This window comes from Heterodontus francisci, chromosome 4 (assembly GCF_036365525.1).
Source record: "Heterodontus francisci isolate sHetFra1 chromosome 4, sHetFra1.hap1, whole genome shotgun sequence".
NCBI classification, from domain to species: domain Eukaryota; kingdom Metazoa; phylum Chordata; class Chondrichthyes; order Heterodontiformes; family Heterodontidae; genus Heterodontus; species Heterodontus francisci.
The window spans coordinates 178,878,457-178,905,014 of NC_090374.1; the positions used below are offsets into that span (position 1 = coordinate 178,878,457).

The following is a 26,558-nucleotide window of genomic DNA, read 5'->3' on the forward strand; positions in this document are numbered from 1 at the left end:
AGTTCAGTGAGGAGTGTAGAAGAGCATGCCATAAGCAGCGCCAGGTGTACCTAAAAAAAGGTGCCAACCAGGTGAAGCTGCAACATAGGTGTTATAATATGTTATATATTGCTATACTATCTGTAAAGTGTTAGGAACTAATTAGCTAGGAACTAGTTGTCATGTCTAAGTGTTCCAATGGGGGGGCCACATTCACAGCTGCACTGGGGAGTCATGTTATATGCAACACAAGAACCAGTTGAACCAGGCTCTATAGCACAGAGCATGGTGCTGGAATAAACAAGACTGACTCCAGCCTTTTCCAAGTTTAAAGTGTGATTCTTTCCAACATCTGGGAACCAGAAAACAATTCAAAGACGAAACATGGTGGCAGCGAGTGTCTGTGAGTAAACCTAGAACATTTTTAAAAGCATCAGATTGAGAAAAGTGACCCAAATTAATGCCAGAGAGACAGAAAGAAAAACTGAATGACTCGTGTGAAAACTTTAAAAAAAAATGTCAGCCGGGACAGGAATGAATGCACTGCTTCAGCCCATCATGAATTGGGAAGCTGATGATGTCGTAGAGGCATTTGAGAAGTTTAAACAAAAGTGCAATTTGGCATTCAGTAGTTTCCTAAAAGGCACTAGTGAAGAGGAGAGGGTCAGCTATCCTTCTGTGGGTTGGAGATAAAGGACTAAATGTATTTAATAGCTGGGACCTAGGCATAAAGGACAGCAGAAACCCAGACAAAATTTTTGAAAGATTCAGCACCCATCTCCAGCCAAAATCAAATCATCGGAATGAATACCGAAATGAATTTCAAGGCCTCAGACAGAAACTAGGCGAGTCTATTGACAATTTTGTAGCAAGATTGAAAAATGCAGCCAGAAAATGTAAAGTTAAGGACACAGATGAACGTCTGATACATCAGCTCATTTGGGGTTCTGCGCATCCTGAAGTACAGAAAGCTCTGATCGGACAGGACAAGCTCACAATATCGCAGGCTGTAGACACTGCCAGAGCACATGAAGCCACAAGCAGGCAGATGAAGACTCTGACCTCCCAAATGGCTAGCCTTCAGTTAAGCCAAGTGACAGGCAGCAGGGTCGATGCAGTGAAACAACAACTAAAGAATGCATACCAAATAGAGAGAAAGATGTGCAGGAGCTGTGGACAAGAACATGAATTGACAGATAGAAGAAAATGTCCCGCATATGGATCAATCTGCAGAGCTTGCGGAAAGCCCAATCACTGGGAAAAGATGTGCAGAACAAGGCGAGAGGGTGGCAGACGAGTCATCAGAGCCAGAACAACAGGGCAAAGGAATAACGAAAGAAACCAAAACATCCATACCGTGGAAGATGGCGATGGGTTTGAGAACATGATAGACATAGGAATAATAGAATTACACAAAATGTCTGGATGTGACAGTTCCCAGAGAAAAGAAATTCACACAAACATTCAAATCAGGAAGAGAAATAAGCCCACAACAATAAATCTGAAGGTGAAGATTGATCCTGGAGCGCAGAGTAACATCATTCTGCTCAAACTATACAAGATCTTTCCTGAAAATTTGGAGAAAAATGGTTATCCAAGAGATGGTGTTCTGAAACCAAAAAACATCATGCTAACAGCATAGGGGGGAACTGAGATTCAACAGCTAGGAACAACCCAAATCAGAGGGACACACAAAAGGAAAAGATGTTATCTGTATGTTCTACGTCACAGAAACAGATGAGCCAGCTAAAATAGGGTTGAGCAGTTATGAAGAACTGCAGATTATCTCAGTAAACCATGATGTGAAGGAGGCAACACTGAGGGTTGAAGATAGTACGCCCGTTGAAAAGCGCCCTCCAATCAGAAGCAAAGATCATCTGGTACAAACGTACCCAGAGTGTTTTGGTGAGACAGTTGGATGCTTCGAAGAGTTTGAGTATCACATCATTATTGACGCAGTGATGAAACCAGTTATTCATCCCCCACGTAAAGTACCAGTAGAACTAAAAGGATAGCTTGAAAGAGAGCTCCAAGAAATGGAAGAAAAGAAGGTGATTGCCAGAGTCACAGAGCCTACAGTTCCATCATGGTGAGAGAGAAGCCAAATGAATAAGAAAGAATTTGCCTAGATCCCAAAAATCTTAACCAAGGAATAAAGAGGGATCACTACACTATTCCAACATTGGAAGAAATCACACCAGCACTGGCAGGGGAAAAAGTTTTCAGCAAACCTGATGCCAGAAATGGCTACTGGAACATGAAGCTAGACGCAGAATCTTCACTGTTGACAACATTCAACACACCCTTTGGACGGTACAAATTGCTGCATCTACCCTTTGGCCTCAAAGTGAGGCAGGATATGTTCCAACAGAAAGTAGACGAGACACAGAGGGGATGCAAAAGGAGCAGTCGGCATAGCTGATGATATCCAGATAGATGGTGTAGATGGAAAAGATCATGATAACCATCTACATGAAACCATGGAGAGAACCAGGAAAGCTGGGATTAAGCTAAACGCAAATACATTGTGAAAGTGACAGAAAGCCAGTTCTTCGGAATGGTGTACATACCTGACGGAGTTAAGCTGAGCCCTGGAAGAATCTCAGCCATCCCAGGGATGAAGGCCCCAAGAGATAACAGAGTTGAGAAGTTTCCTTGGTTTGATACAATACATGAGCTCCTTTATTCCGCTAGTCAGAACATACAGCAAACCTGTGGGAGCTGATGAAAGAAGATGTAGAGTGCCAGTGGTCAAGAGTTTCAACAAACTCAAAAAGGTAGTATACAAGGAGACAGGTCTGTCGTACTACGACAGAAAGAAACCTGTCACTCTGCAAGTAGATGCTTCCATAAAAGGACTGGGAGCAGCCCTGGTTCAAGAGGAAAAGCCAATAGCATTCGCGTCCAAAGCTCTGACATCTATAGCACAGAGCATGATGCTGAAAAAAACAAGACTGACTCCAGCCTTTTCCAAGTTTAAAGTGTGATTCTTTCCAACATCTGGGAACCAGAAAACAACGTAAAGACGAAAGAATAGGACTACATGCATGCTAAACAGAAGCACCATGCTATCGACAGAGACATGTGATCCCACAACCAACGGATCAGATCACAGCTCTGAATCATGCCACAACCAATCATGAATGGTGAAGACAGAGAAAATAGAGTCATAGAGAGGTACAGCACTGAAACAGGCCCTACGGCCCACCGGGTCTGTGCCGACCAACAACCATCCATTTATACTAATCTTACATTAATCCCATATTCCCTACCACATCCCCACCATTCTCCTACCACCCACCTACACTAGGGGCAATTTACAATGGCCAATTTACCTATCAACCTGCAAGTGGGAGGAAACCGGAGCACCCGGCAGAAACCCAAGCGGTCACAGGAAGAACGTGCAAACTCCGCACAGGCAGTACCCAGAACCGAACCCGGGTTGCTGGAGCTGTGAGGCTGTGGTGCTAACCACTGCGCTGCCCATAAATGTGGGCACAAAAGGAATAAAAGCAGTCTCTTAAAATTCACAAGAAGCAAATTCAGCACTCCTCTCACTTGCCCATCCCTCCTTGATTTTTAAAAAACAAAGCAAACTAAAGCAAATGTTGAGCCTACATCCACCAAATACGTTTAAGAGTTCTTCTGCACAATTTCATTTTTCCTCCCCAAAATGTTTCATTGCAAATTCAGTAAAATTATTAGCTCAAAAAAAAATTATCTTGCTGTCAGGACAGACCCTAATTGTTTACGAATGAGAACTAAACGCACAAGCCTTTTGAAAGGTTTCTCCTTTACAGGTTTTCTTAATTCTTGAAACAAAGTGATATTACTGTACATTACAAAGAAGAATATGTGATGTTGTGGAAGTAGGAGTGTACATGGGAGTCACTTTAAAAAGGTTGAAAACATTTCATTGTTTAAAAGAAACATAATTCAACTGAGTGATTCTGGCTATAGTACACCAAGCTCCAGAGGTTCCATATCTGTTCAAATAGACCCTTCAAAGTCATAGTGCTTTTATGTGTAATGCAAGTACATGTGGTTATCCTCCATTAATTCATATATAATAGTCAGAGGAAGCTTCAAGAGGTTAAAAAAAATCACTGCTTTATTCATACATTTGGCTGGATCAGTAAAAGGTTTCAAACATATTTCCATTTTTTTTTTTTTAATGAGGGCTTTTCTGAGGATGATAGAAGTGCAAAACTACCCTAATGCCTGAGCAGATACTACAACTGAAGAAAGAGACGAGAAATTTTAAGAACAAAGTCAATAATCACATTGCAAAGGTTCATCCTACTCAACACCCGAGTTTATGAAGAGAGGGAATACTTGAGCCACAGGCCTTCATCAAGGGTCACAGACCTGAAACATTAACTCTCTTTCTCTCTACACAGATGCTGCCAGACCTGCTGAGAATATTTCCAGCACTTTCTGTTCTCATTTCAGAGTTCCAGCATCCACAGTATTTTGCTCCTAAATTTGATACCCTGCAAGTGCAAGTTAGTTGATCTCAGCCAGGATTGGAAGCAAGGGTGCTACAATTAGCCTCAGTGCGTTCGATTGAGGTAAGGGTATATCAGATGGGATTCCCACTCATGATCAGTGTCCACAGTTTACACGTGTGGGCATCTGATGAGGTCAGGATCAAGCAACTTTGCAATGTCCTCCCACATGGACCAACTGTCCGTTGCAGAGCAAGGAAAAAACTGGAGGGGTAAGAAAGAGAAAAAAAAAAACAGGAATGTAAAGGTTTCTACAACCCCTGCAGAAACTGAGCAGCAATACAAGCTTATCCACAGACAGGATACTTTTAGCGCATGCACTCAAAAGATCATGTCAGCCTGAAAACTTGCAACTCAAGGACAATGTTATAATTGAGTACAACGATCCAATAACATAAATACTACATGTAATTAAAAGGAAACTAATTTTCCTTTTTAGTTACTTTGGCTCCACTATGACCCCTGGATAAAAGCCTCCTCAAAGTGTTTGCTAATACTGTGACCACTTATTTCAGGCAATTGTCTGAAGGCTTCAGACAATTTGATTCCTTTTCATCTCTACCTCAAGGAAACACCTGGCCTCCGTTTACAGATTTCTTGAAGTTTTGAAACTCACCAAGTAGGGAATTACAATACTTAATAAGTTAGTTCAAAATTGAAAAAGGCTGGATTACATCAGACTTACAGAAATTATGCACTCTCCCCTGGTAGTTTCTCCCCTCTCCTCGTTGTTCTAATTCTACAAGTGCCAGTTATCCTCCAGTATCATGAGTAAATGGCTATTATTGATGTGTGAGCCTATATGGTGAATGTCAGCAGGTTGTTGATCATGGAGGTTATCACAATTAAGGCAGATTCTATCCTCACCTGAAATCTACGGACGCACACTTCCATCTGGGGTTGTTGGATGGCAATCATGCATATGAATCTCAAGAGGATTCTCCTTTCCCTAAACTAGGGCAAAGAGGTCACTTATAGCACTACCACTTTTTCCTGCTTGAAATCATCCACCACAGCATAGTTTCAAACTGAACATACGACCCTTCTTGTTTCAATAGCTAAGTTACTCACTGCCTTAACCAACTTAATTGGAGATGGTGCTTTGAGGCGCTGGGGGAGGGGGAGATGGGGGGGAAAAAAGAATAAAATATTTAAACATTTTCGTCTCCCCACTTCCAGTCATGTAACTCTCAACTGGGATGGTCCAAGGAGAAGTCAATGGATAACAGTTAATCTGCCAAGAGTCCCACATAAACAATGCTGAAAGGTAGTCCCTCTGCAGTCATTTTTCCTCACTCCACTTCCACAAATGATTTATTTATTTATTTTGAGATACAGCACTGAGACAGGCCCTTCGGCCCACCAAGTCTGTGCCGAACAACAACCACCCATTTATACTAATCCTACATTAACCCCATATTCCCTACGACATCCACACCTTTCTCCTAACACCTACCTACACTAGGGGAAATTTACAATGGCCAATTTACCTATCAACCCGCAAGTCTTTGGCTTTGGGAGAAAACCAGAGCACCCGGCGGAAACCCACGCGGTCACAGGGAGAACTTGCAAACTCCGCACGGGCAGTACCCAGAACTGAACCCGGGTCGCTGGAGCTGTGAGGCTGCGGTGCTAACCATTGCGCCACTGTGCCGCCCAAATCTGGGCAGCTTGGCAAGAAGTTGCCATGTGGAAGAAGGTCACGAGCAAATACCTGTTGAGACAGTCATTTAAACTCTAATACCAGAGTTACAGTCCAAAGCTGTTGTCTTATAACTACTGCACTACTCACACTAAAACGATATATCAATGTTTTGGGTCTGTCTATGATGCAGCTTAAATACTGATCATAATTACCTCACATATACTTGCAGATTTTTTCTTTTTGGATGTTTATCCATAAACTGATCTTGGAAATAAAATGCTCCAATCTTAATACTAGAGATATTCCATCCAACATCTTCAACATTCACTCCCTCCACCACTGATGCAGATGATATTAGCAGGCTGACCAAAAGCTTGGTCAAAGAGGTGAGTTTTAGGGAAGGGGAAAGTGAAGACGTGTTTAAGGGAGGGAATACCAGAATATGGGCCCTAGACAGCTGAGTATATCAATATCCTCCCCACTACCATTTAGATTTTTTTTAAATTTGGAGATTTAATTTCTTGGAGCTAACTTCACCACATGCTGTTGCCTGACTTACTTGGAAGCGGATGCTTGGATCACAGGCATCTAACAAAATTAACTGTTTAACAACTTTTGCATGCACAGCATTATTCAATCTCCAATTATCCTCCCCATTTCCTTCTTTCATAAGGAGTTGGCCTCTAATTGGTGCTTCCACAGATGTACGGCCAAAATTGGGCACTCATCATGTAGGGAAGCTCCATTTCTACCAATGATGACCAATGCACAATGTCACCAGGATGAAGAGCGATTTAAAAAAAAAATTAACTGCTGAACCTATCCATCTCCATTTTACTAAGATCATATTGTATCACTTGTTACAATAAACGAAACATACAAAAGTAATAGTGGATGATGATCAAGCGTGTTTGGGAGATCCATTTAAAAATCATAATTCTATCCAGTTACAAAAGACTGTTTACCTTTCATATAAACCAAGACATTTCTCTTAGAACTGCAACAAAATATAAATCTAATTACTGAACAGAAAACCAATGATGGTAGTGTTCAATAAAAATGCTCCAAATGCAGAGGCCATTTTTATAGCAATCTGGAAGAAAATTGTAAACTCGATCGTAGCGTCTATGCTCAATGTAAAATGCAATCTCTACAAATTAGACAGCAATTTATTTTTCCCATGTTTCTGACTGTAGCACCAACATTGTCATTGTGATTAAAATAAGTTGACTCAGCACAGAGCAGTAATCAATCTTGGAAATCTTTGGTCCTTCTGGATTCATACTACCCTCAGCTTAGTGATCATCAGGGAGGCTGAAGTGCACTTTTACTCTTGTTGACCAGCATACATAACTTCAGTTACCATTAGTAACAACCCATCTTTCTCACTCTCTCAAACTGAAGAGTAATGAGAGGTAAATGAAATAAAACAAAACAAGAATAATAATGAGCACAATGCAAAATCCAAACCAAACTGGATTGGAGGAAAGTATACAGTGAGGTTCCCCAGGGGTCAGTACTAGGACCACTGCTTTTCTTGATCTAGCCTTGGGTGTGCAGGGAACAATTTCAAAATTTGCAAATGACACAAAACTTGGAAGTTTTGTGAACTGGGAGGAGGATAGTGATAGACTTTAAGATGACACGAACAGACTGGTGGAAAGGGATCAAATTTAATGCAGAGAAGTGTGAAGTGATATATTTTAGTAGGAAGAACGAGGAGAGGCAATATAAAATAAAGAATACAATTCTAAAGGGGGAGCAGGAGCAGAGGGACTTGGGTGTATATGTGCACAAATCATTGAAGGTGGCAGAGCAGGTTGAGAAAGTGGTTGATAAGACATATGGGATCCTGGGCTTTATAACCAGGAGCAAAGAGTACAAAAGGAAGGAGGTTATGACAAACCTTTATAAAACATTAGTTCAGCCGAAACTGGAGTATTGTGTCCAATTCTGGGCACCACACTGTCGGTAGCATGTGAAGGCATTAGAGAGGGTGTAGAAACGATCTATAAGAATGGTTCCAGGGATGAGAGACTTCAGTTACATCGATAGATTGGGGACGCTGGGGTTGTTCTCTTAGAAAAGAGAAGATTGAGAGAAGAACATATGAACATACGAATTAGGAGCAGGAGTAGGCCACTTGGCTCCTTGAACCTGCTCCGCTATGCAACAAGATCATGCTGATATGATTGTAACCTCAACTCTATATTCCCACCTACCCCCGATAACCTTTTATCCCCTTGCTTATCAAGAGTCTATCTACCTCTGTCTTAAAAATATTCAAAGACTGTACTTCCACTGCCTTTTGAGGAAGCGAGTTCCAAAGACTCACGACCCTCAGAGAAAAATTCTCATTTGTCTTAAATGCGCAACCCCTTATTTTTAAACAGTGATCCCTAGGTTCCAGATTCTCCCACAAGGCGAAACATCCTTTCCACATGCATCCTGTCAAGACCCCTCAGGATCTTATGTTTCAATCAAGTTGCCTCTTACTCTTCTAAACTCCAGCGGATACAAGCCTAGGCTGTCCAACCTTTCCTCATAAGATAACTCGCCCATTCCAGGTATTAGTCTCGTAAACCTTCTCTGAACTGCTTCCAAGGCAGTTACATCCTTCCTTAAATAAGGAGACCAATACTGCACACAGTATTCGAGATGTGGTCTCGCCAATGTCCTGTATAAATGAAGCATCACATCCTTACTTTTATTTTCAATTCCTCTTGTAATAAAGGATAGCATTCTATTAGCTTTCCTAATTACCTGCTGTATTCGCATACTAACCTTTTACGAACCATGCACGAGGACACCCAGATGCCTCTGCATCTCAGAGCTCGGCAATCTCTCACCATTTAGATAATATGCTTCTTTTTTATTCTACCTGCCAAAATGGACAATTACACATTTTCCACATTATACTCCATTTGCCAGATCTTTGTCCACTCACTGAACCTATCTATATCCCTTTGTAACCTCCTTATATCCTCTTCGCAACTTACTTTCCTACCTATCTTTTATTACTTAAACGGAGAACGACTGCAGAACCCAGAGGTGCAGAGCAATCTCGGTGTTCTAGTGCATGAGTCACAAAAAGTTAGTATACAGGTACAGCAAGTAGTAAAGAAGGCTAATGGAATTCTATCCTTTATTATGAGAGTAATTGAAAATAAAAGTAAGGATATGATGCTTCAGTTATACAGGGCATTGGCGCGACCTCATCTCAAATACTGTGTGCAGTTTTGGTCTCCTTATTTAAGGAAGGATGTGAATGTCTTCGAGGCGGTTCACAGGAGATTCACTAGACTGATATCTGGAATGGGAGGTTGTCTTAGGAGGAAAGGTTGGATAGATTGGGCTTGTTTTCATTGGAGTTTAAAAGAGTGAGGGGAAACTTGATTGAAGTATATAAGATCCTGAATGGTCTTGACAAGGTGGATGTGGGAAGGATGTTTCTTCTTGTGGGTGAGTCCAGAACTAGGGGGCACTGTTTTAAAATTAGGGGTTGCCCTTTTAGGACAGAGATGAAGAGAAATTTTTTCTCAGATGGTTGTGCAACTTTGGAACTCTCTGCCTCAGAAAGCGGTGGAGGCAGAGTCATTGAATAATTTTAAGGCGGGGATAGATAGATTCTTGTTAGGCAAGGGAATCAAAGGCTATTTTGGGGTGGGGGGGGGTGGTTAGATGAGTGTGTGGAATTTGAGACACAAGCAGATCAACCATAATCTTCCTGAATGACGGAGCAAGCTAAAGGGGCCGAATAGCCTACTTCTGCTGCTAATTCATATGTTCATATTAAAATAACTAGCCTGTAGTTTCCGGCTTTCTGTCTCCCTCCCTTTTTGAATAAAGGAGTTACATTCACTATTTTCCAATCTAATGGAACCTTCCCCGAATCTAGGGAATTTCAGAAAATTAAAACCAACGCATCAACTATCTCACTAGCCACTTCTTTTAAGACCCTAGGATGAGCGCACAGCTCCAACAATTTGCTCAGTAATTATTTTCCATTATTAATTCCCCAGGCTCACTGATTTGATAGAGGCGTTCAAAATCATGAGGCGGCTGGGCAGAGTAGATAGGGAGAAATCGTTCCCATTGGCAGAAGGATCGAGAAACAGAGAACACTGAACTAAGGTGAATGGCAAAAGAACCAAAAGATGACATGAGGGTAAACTTTTTTTTAAACACAGTGTGTGATTAGGATCTGGAATGCACAACCTGAGTGTGTACTGGAGGCAGATTCAATTGTGGTTTTCAAAAGGTAATTGGATAATTATCTCAAGAAAAAAAAATTGCATGGCTACAGGGAAAGGACAGGGGAGTGGGACTAGCTGAACTGCTCTTGCAGAGAGCCGGCCCAGACACGATAGGCTGAATGGCCTCCTTCTGTGCTGCAACCATTCTATGCTTCTAAGAAAGATTTCCCTGATAGGGTGGCAAGCCGACTACCACTGAACTTTACTGAAATCGCAATGACAAACGATAAAGGAAAGACTTGCATTTGTACAGCACTTTTCACAACCACTGGACATCTCAAAACACTTTACAGCCAATGAAATACTTTTGAAGTGTAGTCACTGTTGTAATTTAGGAAACATGGCAGCCAATTTATACACACAAGCTCCCACAAACTTCAACATGATAATAACCAGATAATCTGTGTTTATGATGTTGGTTGAAGGATAAATATTGGCCAGGATACTGGGGCTAATTCCCCTACTGCTCTTTGAAATATCCACTTGACGGGGCAGTCGGTGGCTCAGTTTAACATCTCATCTGAAAGACAGTACCTTCGATAGTGCAGCTCTCCTTCAATACTGCACTGGAATGTCAGCCTTGATTTTTGTGCTCAGGCTCTGGAATGCAACTTGAACCCGGAACTTTGTGACCCAGAGGTGAGAGTGCTACTAACTGAGCCATGGCTGACACTGTGGGCAGGATTTAACGTGGAGGCAGCCCTCGAAGTCATAACTGGATTTTATGGTCATCAGACAATTGGTTGTCCGAGGTTGTGGCTTCCGTCCCGGCAGCGGGGGGGGGGGGGGGGGGGGGGAAAAGAGAAGAGAAAACGATCTTTCAAGCAGGGGCGCCTTTGGTGCTGTGGGGACCCCTCCTGGGGCGAAGTGTGCCCGATGAGGAGGGAGCGTCCCACCCCCTGCCTTGAGCCCGCAATCAGGCCACCAGGGTATACCTGGTGATCTCACCAAGTGGCGTGAGCCCTCTGGCTGTTTGTAAAATAAGCAGCAGCAGGAAAAGGCCCTCGAGTGGCCATTAATTAGCACTTAAGGACCTCAAACCTGCCCGCCACCTCCCCTGCCGCTGATAAATACCAGCAGAGGTGGGTAGGTGAGGGACAGGACATCTCCCGCCAACCCATTCGATTTTATGCTGTTTCCCCCCCACCGGCTCCCGGCCCATTCCCGAGGGGGTGGGCGGGGCATGTAAAATTCTGGCCTAAGTATCCTGACAGTACAAAATCAACTTCAAGTGAAACAGAAAGCGTTTCTGCAGAAAAATTCAAGATAAAGTCTGCCTGAGTGTGTTGGAGCTCTATGTGCTGTGCAAGAAGTGTTAGGATACATGCTTGTGCTAAAAATTCCCCATGCATTTCGAGGGATGACTAGAGGTTGGTGGCAGCACTGACTACTGACTGGTGGAAGGGCTGCTCCAGGTCGGTTTCCTGTTCTGCAGCTATAGTCGCTGCTTCAGCTCCAGCTCTAGTCTCCTCTGATCTTCATCACTGTCTAAGTTTATAGTGCAAATGGCCTACTCTAAACCTGTGGTGTGTTTTAAAATCTAAAAATTGCTATGACACATATCAATGCATATATACTTGTAATCACTTTGTAACATGCTTGCTGCAGAATCTGGTTGGACATGCCACAGAAATTTGTTCTGAGATTCTGCCAAATTCTAGGAACCCTGATTATAAAAATATTAAATCAGATTGTAAGTTCCTAAGGATACATATTAATCACCAAGATCAGCATTTGTCCTAGAAATTAAGCTATTTACACTTCCAGTAAAGGCAAAAGTTACAGGCCAAAGTCAAGATTTTAATCAGAATGTATAAATATGATTACTGCGTGATAATATTTAATACTTTTTGTCGTTTAGGGTTCAAGAAATTTGATAATTTAATGAGAGGATATAGATTAGATCTGTTTTTACTACTTTACATCAAATCAAAAGCAAAACAAAAATCATTTCATTTGGTAGTAACAGAGGATAATGGATGTGTAAGCGAATTACAAAAAAGAATTCCAATCAAAGAGCTCAACTGACGGCAGAAACCATGGGTGTGAAAATTACGTTATTCATGAACCGTGAAACTGTATTAATGCCCTAAACTCATATTAAGGTATTCGTTTTTAATACAGGATATACTGTATTGTACCACATGTAGAGGCTTGTACACCTGGCTATACTAAGTAGGGAATAAATGGGCAGTTTATCTTTTGTGTAGATAGTTTGGTTTAATGCAGCTACTGATTTGCTCAACTGCACCTTCATCTCCACCTTTGATGCCATAGCCCCCAATAAAGCCATTACACTCTCTCAACCCGGCCAGTCCCCTGGTACGACCCTCATCGCCACTCCCTTAAACCCAAGGGACGCAGACATGAACAGATATGGAGGACAACTGGTTTAGCCTTTCACCACCAGATCTGGCTGGACCACATAAAGCACCATCGGATCCTGCTCTTATCTGCTAAAACTGCTCACTGTTCCAGGACCATCCTGAATGCAAAGATAGCCCCCAGCTCCTTTACTTCAAACAAACAGTCTTAAGCCCCTCTCCTGTCTCCTCCATCCTCACCTCCAACAAGCACGAGGAGCTCATGGATTTCTTTGTCACTAAGATTGAGACCATCCGGTCAGCTGCTTCTCTCCCTTCTCCAGCCCACTGGGCCAGACTTCCTTTAAGGTTTCCCCATGCCCTAGCCCTGCACTCTCATTTTCCTATGCTGTAACAATTCTGTGATTGAGATTCCTCTAGTTTCTCTCCAATCTGGCCTCATACCCTCTCTGAACTCATTTTGTCCATGACACCCACCTCCTGCTCCATTAATCCTAATCCCACTAAACTGCTGGTCACCCAACTTCCCTTCCTGGTCCTCCTTTGCCAATATTGTTAATAGTTCTCTCTCTTCAGGTATTTTCCTTCTGTCCTTTAAATGTGCCATCATCACCCCTCTCCTCAAAACAAAAACCCTTGCCTCCACAGTCGTTGCAAACTACCATCCCATCTCCATCCTCCCTTTCCTCTTCAAAGTCCTTAAACAGGTTGTTGCCTCCCAAATCTCTGCCCATCTTTCCCAGAACTCCATGTTTGAATCCCTCCAATGAGGTTTCCCGTCTCGCCACAATACCGAAACAGCTCTGAAAGTCACAAATGACATCCTATGTGACTATGACAAAGGTAAATTATCCCTCCTCGTCTTTCTTGACCTGGCTGCAGCCTTTGACACACACCATCCTCCAAAATCTCTTCATCTTCCAGTTGGATGGAACTGCACTCGCCTGGTTCCATTCTTATCTATCTAATTGTTGGCAGATTTCTCAACTATGTGCTGCCCCTCGGCGACATCATCCGAAAACAGTTAGTTTTCACATAAATGCTGATCACACCCAGCTCTACCTCACCATCACCTCTCTAGACTCCCCATCTGTGGCTGAATTATCAGACTGATTAATTGTTACCTAGTGCTGAATGAGCAGAAATTTCCTTCAGTTAAATATTGGGAAGACCGGAGCCATTGTCTTTGGTCCCCATTACAAATTCCGTTCCCTAGCTACCGACTCCATTCCTCTCCCTGGCAACTCTTTGGGGCTAAACCAGACTGTTCATAAGCTTGATGTCATATGTGACCCTGAGTTGAGCTTCCGATCACATAGCCACTGTGTCACTAAGACTGTCTATTTCCATCTCCATAACATTGCCTGACTCCGCTCTTGCTTCAGCTCATCTGCTGCCGAAACCTCTAGATTTGATTATTCCAACACACAACTGGCCAGCCTCCCACATGCTACCCTCTGTAAACTTGAGGTTATCCAAAACGCTGCTGGCCATGTCCTTACTCGTACAAAGTCCTGTTCACCCATCACCCCTTCACTCGCTGACCTAAACTGGCTCCCGGTTAAGCAATGCATCAATTTTAAAATTCTCATCCTGGTTTTCAAATCCCTCCATGGCCTCAGCCCTCCCCATCTCTGTAATCTCCTCCAGTCCCACAACACTCAGATAGCTACACTCATCTAATTCTGGCCTCTTGAGCATCCCCGATTTTAATTGCTCCACCATTGGTGGCTGTGTCTTTAGCTGCCTAGGCCCTAAGCTCTGGAATTCCTTCCCAAAACCTCTCCACCTCCTTCTTCCTTTAAGATGCTCCTTAAAACCCACCTCTTTGCCAAGCTTTTGGCCATCTGCCCTAATAATGCCTCGGTGTCAAATTTTGGTTGATAACGCTCCTGTGAACCGCCTTGGGGCATTTTATTACATTAAAGATGCTATGTAAATACAAAATGTTATTGTTGTTTAACTACAGAAGTATCAATCATACTGGAAAGACTCTAGTAGTGTAAGAAGTGTACGAGAATTTAAGAAATTAATAAGCTTTCCCTACCGTTCAGCCTCTACCTTAGCAGGTGCAAGTGATTAAAGGCAGCCTTTATTTGACAAGGTTCGTACAGAACAACTGTTTACAACGTGTACAATTGTGTTGGTTAACATGCAAACATTTCTACAGTAACTTAAAAACCACTACAGGTAACCAAACATTGCCAAGATAACTGTACAACAGCAAGCAATACTTTTTATAATACAATCATACAATGTTACAACACAGAGACAGTGTCTGTGCCAAGGTGCTCCTTCATTTAGTGTATATGTCATAGACCCAAAAAAGTATCACCTCACATTTCGGTGTTAAATTTCATTTGAAATCTATCTGCACAATTGCTCTATGTCCTTCTGAAGTCACTTACAATTAGCTTCCATTAACTAGCTCCTTATTTTAGTCATTTTCATATTGTATCACCATACCCTAATTTAATGTATCCGTAACCACTGCGCACAAGATTTTGAAATGCAATAAATGACCATTTAACCATACCCAAGAAGAAAAGTATAGTCCCACTTATTGCAGGTGCATTGGTGTCACCGCGATTTGCTCGTGAGATTCAGTGGCCGGTAAAACCAAGAGTACTTTACAGAAATGGGGCAAAAGAAATTTGTACCGAAATTAAATGTGTGTACTACAAACAGATTGTACTCAACTTTATTCTGATTTATCCCTCTTGCTAAATAATTAATTCTACATCTCAGCTCTTCTGCTAGATTGCTTTTCAATATGTGACCTCAGCTGTCATTAGACAGTCCTACTTGAATTTACACTGGATATTGACTTCTCTGAGCAACTAAACTTTCATTCATAGACAGGCAATTTTTTGCTCATCTCAGATGCAGACAGAAAATAAATTACTTGCACTTTCAAAATACCATTTAATTTAGTATATTTGCAATCAGATTATTGAGAGGTTGGGCTTAAAATTACATTTTACAGTAAGCATATCACAAAGAAATCTAACATGGAGACAGGAACTTTGTGCACATTGCCTAGTTTTGTACTCAAAGTTCCTTTGTTCTCCCTGGAAAACAGGAGTAAAACCAAAATGGAAAGGAAATTGTTTTTGCTTAATGTACTGAATGGTTTCAGAATACTAATAAGGTAAAAATGTAAATACATTTGAACCAATGGCCACAATAACTGGTAGTGCTATAGAGTGGCAGAATATCCATCGAGTTCTTATTCCCTGTGCCACATAGGAGACAGCACGTGCATATGCACGCACGCACATCGTATTGTTACGACCGAGGCGGGACCAATGCACCATCAATTCAGTCCCATCATGCCACAGGTCGCAGCACATTAAACTTTTCCCACCCAACCGGAAAACAAACAAATTAAACACTCTAGTAACCCCCAGAGTTAAAGACCAAACCAGGTATCATTAAACAACAAATTAACTACTAAAAAAAACTAAATTTTAAATACAATTAAGATAAACCTATGTCTAAAGACCTTATAACTTATTTTAACCTAACTCCCCCATTCACACACACACACTCAAAAATCATGGTTAACCAGTTTTAAAGTGCCGTTTTAAAAAAAAAAAGAGCTATTTCTTAAGAATAAATAAGTCTTTGTGGGGTGCATTCTTGATGGGAGAGGTATTCTAATGTAAAAATAATCAAATGCTACTCGAAGTCTCCACACGGATTTGATGAAATAGTCTGTCCTTAATAGGCATTCAAAACACTTCGGCTGCAGCAGGCATCGAACAGTTCTTTCAATGATGAGCACAGCAATAGGTCAACTTGAATTTTAAACCAACAGCCTCTCAGTCGAAACTTTACTTCAGTAATACAAACGGTCTCTTCAAAGGGTTATTTCCTCCTAGGCAATTAACTCGGCCTGTAGCTCCTTGTAGAACTTTTTGCTGAGAAAAATAGACGGATCTTCTCTTCAGCATCACGCTTCATTGGAGTCTCTCAAAAGCTGGTTTCAGCCAGTTTTCACACAGACAAATCGAAGCATTATACCGTGTGACCTCTCTCTCCTGCTGTTGCCTAGGTAACAAAATGCAGCTGGCACACTGTGCCTCAGAAATCCAAAGCTTCTCTCCCTGTCTTAAAGGTGCACTGTTTCTGGCAGCGTCTTAAAGGCACACTGTTTCAAAACAGAGGAGAAAATAAATACAATTCTGTGACAGTATATATGCATGTGGGTGTAGATCTATACATGAAAATGTTGCATCTACCATGTATTTGTCTGTCAGATCACACGTCAGGTACCACACATTTATATTTACAAATTTCTTGCAGCTGATTCTAATGTTATTTCTTCGTTTTAAAAAAAGCAACCAATTTTGCCTAATAACTTGGCGAATGTAGAAGTCAAACATGAAGAATGTGGGTAGATAAACATCCAAGCAGGAACTAGCAGAATTTTAAAAAACAAATCAAGCATGATCAAAATTTATGAATTCAAAAGTAAAAGGGGGAATAAATTAAACAGTTTAAAATAAAAATTTTTACATAGCATCTACAGCACAGAAACAGGCCTTTCCGTCAACGACTACATGCTGGTGTTTATGCTCCACATGGGCCTCCTCTCATTCTATTCATCTAACCCTATCAACATAACCTTCTATCCGTTTCTCCCTCGTGTGTTTATCTAGCTTCCCTTTAACTGCATCTACGCTATTCACTTCAACTGCTCCTTGTGGTAGTGAGTTACACATTCTAATCTTTCTCCTGAATTCCCTATTGGATTTATCAGTGATTATCTTTTTAATAGCCATCTTGGCTTCTTACTCTCGCTTTGAGTCATCCAGTAGTTGTGAAAAACACTATATAAATGCAAGTTGTTATGACCGACCACTCCAGTCAAAGCCCCCAATCAAAATATACAATTCTGATTGTGGTGGGAGAAATGCACTGATAATTCAATCCAGTCGCTCCACAGATCGCCTAACATATCATTTAAAACTTTCCAAATTAGAGAAAGACCCAGCCAAATTGTACCATCTATTAGCCCCCGAATGAGGCTAACCAAACCAGGTGTCTTTAACTCTTTAATTAGAAGAACTAAATTCTTAAACACTATGAAGATATAAACATATAAAATGGAAAAAATTAGAGTCCTTGCAAATTTACAGTCCAATGTTACTTGAAGTCCTCACAGAATGTTGCTTTCCTTCTCCAGTGAATTTCAACAATTAACGACTTGCAAATACTTTCAACAGAACCAAGCTGACTTTAGAGTTTTTGAGGGATAAAAGATAGTCACAGTCTAACTTCCCTTCAATTTAAATTACCAGAGATCTCGGTTTTGGCTTGACTTTTTTTTTTAGAATTTTGAAGGATAATAATTAAACAGACTAAAATCCTATTCCTTCAGTTTAAATGGTTGAGAGCTCTTTTTCCAGGTGCTGTCATCATAGCTGTCTGTCTGTGTGTCCTGTTAAAACAAACTGTCTTCAACTAAAAGCCAGTTCAAAATTGAATTGCAACAAATGTATTGCATGCTACTCAGTGGCTGTATCTATGGTAACGAAAATGCACCCTTTGAATCGCAGTCTCCAAATGGCTATTTCTAATGGCAACCGAAAATGTACCATTCTATAACTCCTGCGGCTTGCTGGTTCTTAAAGCAATACTGATCCTTTGCAAACCTTAAAGGCAAACCGTATATTCCCGGAAACAAAAACTACAGGACCATGACTATTGAAGAAAGGTTGTAGAGATAAGCCAGGGAACTACAGACCAGTGAGTCTCACGTCAGTGGTAGGGAAACTATTGGAGAAAATTCTGAAGGAGAGAATCTATCTCCACTTGGAGAGGCAAAATTTGATTAGGAATAGTCAGCATGGCTTTGTCAGAGGGAGGTTATGCCTAACAAATTTGATTGAATTTTTTGAGCATGTGACCAGGTGTGTAGATGAGGGTAGTGCAGTTGATGTAGTTTACATGGATTTCAGCAAAGCCTTTGACAAGGTCCCACATGGGAGACTTATCAAGAAAGCAAATGCACATGGGATACAGGGTAACTTGATAAGGTGGATTCAAAATTGGCTTAGCTGTAGGAGACAGAGTGATGACAGACGGCTGTTTTAGTGGCTGGAAGCCAGTGTCCAGTGGCGTACCACAGGGATCTGTGCTGGGTCCCCTATTGTTTCTCATTTATATAAACGACATAGATGACTATGTGGGGGGTAGGGTCAGTAAGTTCGCGGATGACACAAAGATTGGCCAAGTGGTTAACAGTGAGGTTGACTGTCTTGGGTTACAGGAAGATATAGACGGGATGGTCAAATGGGCAGAAACGTGGCAGATGGAATTTAACCCTGAAAAGTGTGAGAGGTTATACTTTGGAAGGAGTAATGTGACACAGAAGTATTCAATGAATGGCCTGACACTGGGAAGTTCTGAGGAACAAAGGGCCCTTGGCGTGTTTGTCCATAGATCTCTGAAGGCAGAAGGGCAGGTTAATAGGGTGGTGAAAAAGGCATATGGGACACTTGCCTTTATCAATCGAGGCATAGATTACAAAAGCAGGCAGGTCATGTTGGAGATGTACAGAACTTTGGTAAGGCCACAGCTGGAGTACTGTGTGCAATTCTGGTCGCCACATTATAGGAAGGATGTGATTGCACTAGAGGGGGTGCGGAGGCGATTCACCAGGATGTTGCCTGGGATGGAACATTTAAGCTATGAAGAGAGGTTGGATAGGCTTGGGTTGTTTTCCCTGGAGCAGAGAAGACTGAGGGGTGACCTGATCGAGGTGTACGAGATTATGAGGGGCATGGACAGGGTGGATATGGAGCAGATGTTCCCCTTAGTTGAAGGGTCAGTTACGAGGGGACACAAGTTTAAGGTGAGGGGCAGGAGGTTTAAGGGGGGTTTGAGGAAGAACTTTTTTACCCAAAGGGTGGTGACAGTCTGGAATGCACTGCCTGGGAGGGTGGTAGAGGCGGGTTGCCTCATATCCTTTAAAAAGTACTTGGATGAGCACTTGGCGCATCATAACATTCAAGGCTATGGGCCAAGTGCTGGCAAATGGAATTAGGTAGACAGGTCAGGTGTCTTTAATGCATTGGTGCAGACTCGATGGGCCGAAGGGCCTCTTCTACGCTGTATTATTCTGTGATACAGCATCCAGAGCACACCCATACCTGCAACTTAACGAAATATTTGACAGAACAATTAACTCTTCAAAGAATAGATTTTTAGATTAGATTAGAGATACAGCACTGCAACAGGCCCTTCGGCCCACCGAGTCTGTGCCGAACATCAACCACCCATTTATACTAATCCTACACTAATCCCATATTCCTACCAAACATCCCCACCTGTCCCTATATTTCCCTACCACCTACCTACACTAGTGACAATTTATAATGGCCAATTTACCTATCAACCTGCAAGTCTTTTGGCTTGTGGGAGGAAACCGGAGCACCTGGAGAAAACCCACGCAAACACAGGGAGAACTTGCAAACTCCACACAGGCAGTACCTGGAATCGAACCCGGGTCCCTGGAGCTGTGAGGCTGCGGTGCTAACCACTGCGCCACTGTGCCGCCCTAGAATAACAGAAGGACCTCTACCTGAGTGAGGCGGAGTGCCAATGATCTGAGGATTTCTCCTTCTGGACAATGAGCCCAAACAAATTCCCTTTTATCCCCACTCTATTCTTTCTTTCTTTCCTTGTCCAGTCTTTACCCACTTGCATCCATGATTTTTCTGATGCCCTCTGCTGCTTTTCTGATTTCAGGTTCTCCAGTTTCCAATCATTCCCTTTTCACCATAGACATACATACAGCCTCTCTTTTGCTTCATCCTTTAGCAGAAAGGCTCTCCTCTGGTTCTTCCTTGAACATTGGCTTAATCATTCCCAATCCACCCCCAGCCATCACTACCTGACAGAACCGGTTCTCACCTTGAGTGATCTCTCTTTTAAGTCCACTCACTTCCATCAAAGTTATCACTAGGGGTCCCCTATGGAACCCAGCTATGCAAGTCTATGCAAGGATACATTGAGCCCTCTTTGTTCTCATCCTATTCAGGCCCCTACCCTGACCTCTTCTTCAGTCACACTAACAATTGCATTTTCATTACTACCTGCTCCCACTCGCATCAAGAAAATCATTAACTATCTTCCAATTTCAACCCATCCTTCACCTTTATAAGGCCCATTTCACTGAGCCTCCCATTCCCTTTCTGAACTCCTCCCCATCTTTGGAATAGGCATTCCACAAACATCCATCAGAAGCCAAATGACTTCCAAAACTATCTGGATTATGATACTTCCCCCCAATCGCCTGTAAAGATTCCATCCCTTTTACTGTAGTATCTTCTCTGGTCACTCCCCTTCTCATACCATGTTTGGCATGCCCTTTTTCTCTCATGCAAGGATTCTGCTCAACTGTTGTCAATAGGACCCTTAACTGAGTCCACTCCATTCAAAATGCCCCTCCCCTCTCAGCCCCTCATCTCAACCTATAGGTTCTCCCGTGTCATTAGCTTCCCATTAGCTTTTTGTTCACACAAACTTTCCTTATCCTATCCCCCCTTCCAGATTGGGAAATCCCTCAGTGATCACTTTTTCATCACCTCAAATTACAGCTGTCCTTTCTGCGCAAAGACATAACAGCTGTTCATTTATCTCCTCACATACCAGCTTTCAGAATGCCTAACATTCCTTCTGTGCAATTTATGTATGCTCCCTCCAATCCAGTATAGTATGCACTGCTCAAAGCGTAGTCTCCTCTGCACTGTGGAGACCAAATGCAGATTATATGAACAATTTGCCAAACACCGGTGTTGTGTCCACAAGTCCCATGTCATCCTCCCTGGAGCTGGATTTGGAGGATCACTTAATACAAAAGATTCTTTGTGATTTTTTCTCAATGCACAGTGTATGTAGTTCATGTCATGTAAATAACCTCAACAATATTACATTTCAAAAATGAAGCTCAGGGTTTCATTGTAAACCTATGAAATGAATCTCCTATGGGGGCAAAAAATACAAAGCTCCGTCATGGAATAGTAGGAAGTTGCTTCATAATCATATCTGCCTACATGGTCAATTTCTAATCAAGCCCACGGATCAGACTGAAGGCCAGGTATTTCAATAACAACTCAGAAGGAAAGACACCAAAGACTTTCTTTTGTTGATAGGGAACCCGAACCAAAGTATGAATACCCTTGCTATATTGTTTGGCCTTCCATCATAGCTCTGTATGGTATGAAGGAGGGAGGGGGAAAAAAAACTTTAAAAATAAAATAAAACAATTTTTTTTAACATATAGCTACTTTTGTTTTCTTTTGAGTGGTAGAGGGGTTGAAGGTTGATGATGCTAATGAAATCAATTAGTCTTTACTTGGAAATTCATTACATTTTTGCAATGTTAATTAATATCTCAATTATTGTCACATCAATTTGGTGCATCAATTAGGGAATGAAAACAGCAGCTTGGAATAATTGTTAAAGGGGCACTGTCATAATAAGGTTGATAATGGCAGTTTAGAACAAGCTGTGACCATCAGCAGTGACAACATTGATGAAAATGACAGAATTATACAGCATATAAAGAGCAGGTTTCTCAGAAGTGGTGCTATTGAAAAAACAGTGCAGTGCACTCAGTCTATCACACAGGGTACTATCAAACAAGAGATTTTCAGTAATACTGTAATAAAGGCAAGGTTCCAATAATAGGCTCCTCAAGAAAACACACAGAGTGCCAGCTCTGCTTCAACTGCATGACAAAGGTTTTTTTAAATAAAAGGTAATTAGTATCATGCTTCGTGAGGGGATTGTTTTTAAGAGTTTTAATCAAATTCCATTAGGATTAGGGTAACATAGAACAGTACAGCACAGTACAGGCCCTTCGGCCCACGATGTTGTGCCGAACATTTAACCTACTCTAAGATCAAACTAATTACCTACCCTTCATTCTACTATCATCCATGTACCTATCCAAGAGTCGCTTAAATGCCCCTAATGTATCTGTTTCTACTACCACTGCTGGCAGCGCATTCCACGCACCCACCACTCTCTGTGTAAAGAACCTACCTCTGACATCTCCCCGAAACCTTCCTCCAATCACCTTAAAATTATGCCCCCTGGTGATAGCCCTTTCCACCCTGGGAAAAAGTCTCTGACTATCCACTCTATCTATGCCTCTCATCATCTTGTACCCCTCTATCAAGTCACCTCTCATCCTTCTACGCTCCGATGAGAAAAGCCCTAGCTCCCTCAATCTTTCTTCGTAGGACATGCGCTCCAGTCCAGGCAGCATCCTGGTAAATCTCCTCTGCACCCTCTCTAAAGCTTCCACATCCTTCCTATAATGAGGCGACCAGAACTGAACACAATATTCCAAGTGCCGTCGAACCAGGGCCTTATAGAGCTGCAACATAACCTCGCGGCTCTTAAACTCAATTCCCCTGTTAATGAAAGCCAAGACACCATACGCTTTCTTAACAACCCTATCAACTTGGGTGGCAACTTTGAGCGATCTATGGACATGGACCCCAAGATCCCTCTGTTCCTCCACACTACCAAGAATCCTGTCTTTAAGCCTGTATTCCGCATTCAAATTCGACCTTCCAAAATGAATCACTTCACACTTTTCCTGGTTGAACTCCATCTGCCACTTCTCAGCCCAGCTCTGCATCCTGTCAATGTCCCGTTGCAACCTACAACAGCCTTCCACACTATCCACAACTCCAGCAACCTTCGTGTCATCGGCAAACTTGCTAACCCAGCCTTCCACATCCTCATCCAAGTCATTTATAAAAATCACAAAGAGCAGAGGTCCCAGAACAGATCCCTGCGGAACACCACTAATCACCGAGCTCCATGCTGAATACTTTCCATCTACTACCACTCCCGAACTTCTATGGGCCAGCCAATTTTGTATCCAGACAGCCAGCTTTCCCTGAATCCCATGCCTCCTTACTTTCTGAATATGCAGTGCCTTCTCTATAACTGGGCTGATCCCAACCTCTTTGGTTACACTGAAAGCTCTCCATGATTGGGACAGACTTAGTTGACTGAAATACTTTGAGATGAGATAATATGTCACTGCTTTAATTTGTTTATTTTTCAATGTGAAATTTAATGTTATTCATTGTAAGGACTTGAAATTGTCACATTATTGGCATTACCACAAATACAGTGCTTTAGTACATGGATCTTTTAATAACATTTATTTTGTTTTCCCACCACATCCAACGCTAATGAAATTGGCTTAACAAAACAATTCCTTCACTGCTGCTAATACATTCCTGTAACTGATCAAGAAAAAGATAGCCTTTCAAACCTGACTACATATTTCCTTATATAAAATGTTAATACTGTATCGCAGCCCAATCTGTTCAATTATTTCAGTTTATTACAGGAGTCACATTAACCTGTATACATCTTCAGACATTCCATTAATTGTGAGAAAATACCACCACCACCTAGTGGAAATTCTGATAATACAACATAAGGTACACTATAAACAATTCGCAGATTATACACACAAAGCCTGTTATTCCTCTGAAATACACAGCAAAAGAGAGATCCTCATCTAATTCCTGGTCAAATAAAGAAAAGAACAAAGACCTTTTATTTATACAGCACCTTTCACATTCTCAGGATGTCCCAAAGAGCTTCATAGCCAATGAAGTTCTTTGAAACGTAATCACTATTTGTAATGTGCAGAAATTTAGCAGGCAAATAAGAGTACAAAGGGAGCTTGCTTCAAATCCGAGCAGGAAAAGAAATGCTAAAATGCGGTCAGAAATCCTTCAATTTGTATATACTTTGGAAAGACACACACACCCCATCCATGGGAGAGCTGCAACAAGCAATCAAAAAATGAACAACAAAGGCCAAAGCCTGCCGCCCCAATAGTACTCTAGCTGAGGTCTTCAAAGATGCTGGGCTTTTGCTCACATCAAGACTCCATGCACTCATCCGCCAGGTTCTGTTTTGTCAACTCTCAAATGGCCAGCGTTCCGGGGAAGAGAAAGAAAACATTTCAAAGACACCCTGAATCTCTCTTTGAAGCGTGCTGCACTAACATTGATGGCAGAGCTTGCTACCAATTGTTCAAAATGGCAACATTTTGTCCATCAAGCCACATCATGCTTTGAGTCCAAATGCCTTAATGACGAGGCAGAGCAGTGGCAGAGAAGGAAAGAAAAGGAAGCAAATCCTGCACTCTGGATTGCACTACCTCATGGGACGTCTTGCCTCATGTGCCCAAAGATCTGCAGGATGAGAACTGGCCTGTTCAGTCACGTGAAGCCCAATGATAGAAACTCGCGACCTTGAGTAGACATAATCCTCGAATCGAGGGACAGCCGTCGCCACTGACTTTGGAAAGACCACAGTCTGGACTGCATTTCAGAACTGGAGATTTGTTACACAAGATTACTTAATAAAGCTTTGGATTTATAACATCACAACTCCAAGATGTCTTATTGATTTGTGACTCACTATATCTTTATTATAAGTAATGTTCTTGCGCTTGTCATGTACAGCAAGCCAAATCATTTTCTTTTTTGTAATAAATACAAAAATGCTGGAAATACTCAGGTGGTCAGGCAGCATATGTGGAGAGAGAAACAGAATTAACGTTTCAGGTCAGTGACCTTTCATCAGAACATTTTCTTTTTTGTCACTGCTTAAGTGTTTAAGTCTCTGCAATTTTCCCCTAATTGGTTATTTGCTACATTCAACATATATCACTACTGCACAAAACCTCTCTCCCCAAGCATATTCCAGCAAAATGCAAAATTGGTAAATACTGCTGCCATGACTGTTCCTCAGCATCCACCCCATAATAAAGTCCAACACATACACAAACACACACACAAAGAAACAAGAGGGTTAGAGTTTATTTTTCAGCTATCTAACTCTGACCCTAAGGTCAACAATTTCCAGGAGCCTACAGCCAGGCTTCAACTGGGTGCTGCAACATAAAGACAGCAAAATCATGGAGCATCCCCCACAATGAGACAATACCCAAGAGCCAACACCCCAGAAACTTCCCACACAGTGGGCTATATTTCACATGTCTACTGCTGCGGACCACAGGTCGCGGAGCTGCCATGTTATTCAGCGTGGCGGCTCATTTAAATGGCCAGGGCAGACTGTCCACCCCAATGACGTGGAGAGGTGGGCTGTCTGTCCCCTGCAATGGCGTCAAGCACCATTGCGCAAGCGGAGACATCATTTTTATAGGGCTTCAAGCCTTACATTGCAATTCACATATTTAAAGAAATACTGATTGTGAAAAATTAAATAAAGTGATCCTGACCCTCTGCCACTGCCACCCCCCACCCCCCCCACAATAAGCATAGAAGTATTTACCTACCCTCTCCACTGCCCAAAACACTGCCGACCTTCCCCTTCCGCAAAGTTCAACAACTTTAAACTTTACCTCTTCTCACCACCCCTGTAAATTCAGTCCAGTAATGTGAATGTCGTAGATAGTGGGGTGGGGGGGCGTTGTGGAGGATGGGGAGCAACTGAAGAAATAAAAAGGAAGTGAGGCAAAATAAAACAGGGAAAAATTCAAATAAAGTGATTTGTGACTTTTTTCAATATTTGTGTAATTTAAAAGAAAAGAATCCTAGCACAGTACAGAACATAGGAGGCTGTTCAGTCCATCTGGTCTGCGCTGGCTCTTTTAAAGAGCAAACAAGTTAGCCCCACTCGCTGGCTCTTTACTCTTTTGCCAATCACCTTAAATCTGTGCCCTTTTGGCTATCAATCCTGGAAACAATTTCTCTTTATTTACTCTATCTAAACCCTTCATGATTTTAAACACCTCTATCAAATCTCCTCTTAGCCCTCTTTGTTG

General features: G+C 42.0%; 1 protein-coding gene across 8 annotated transcripts in view; it reads right to left on the reverse strand.

Annotated features, from left to right (window-relative positions):
- inip (ints3 and nabp interacting protein) overlaps positions 1-26,558 on the reverse strand; it is an 82,709-nt gene that overhangs the window by 49,158 nt on the left and 6,993 nt on the right. For 2 of the 8 annotated variants that reach the window (XM_068030670.1, XM_068030672.1), the window contains exon 3: positions 26,070-26,223. The exons of 5 other annotated variants lie outside the window; for them this stretch is intronic. The gene's annotated coding sequence lies outside the window, so the exon portion shown is untranslated. The remainder of the gene's footprint in view (positions 1-26,069; positions 26,224-26,558) is intronic. One more of the 8 variants, XM_068030671.1, reaches the window with a different exon arrangement.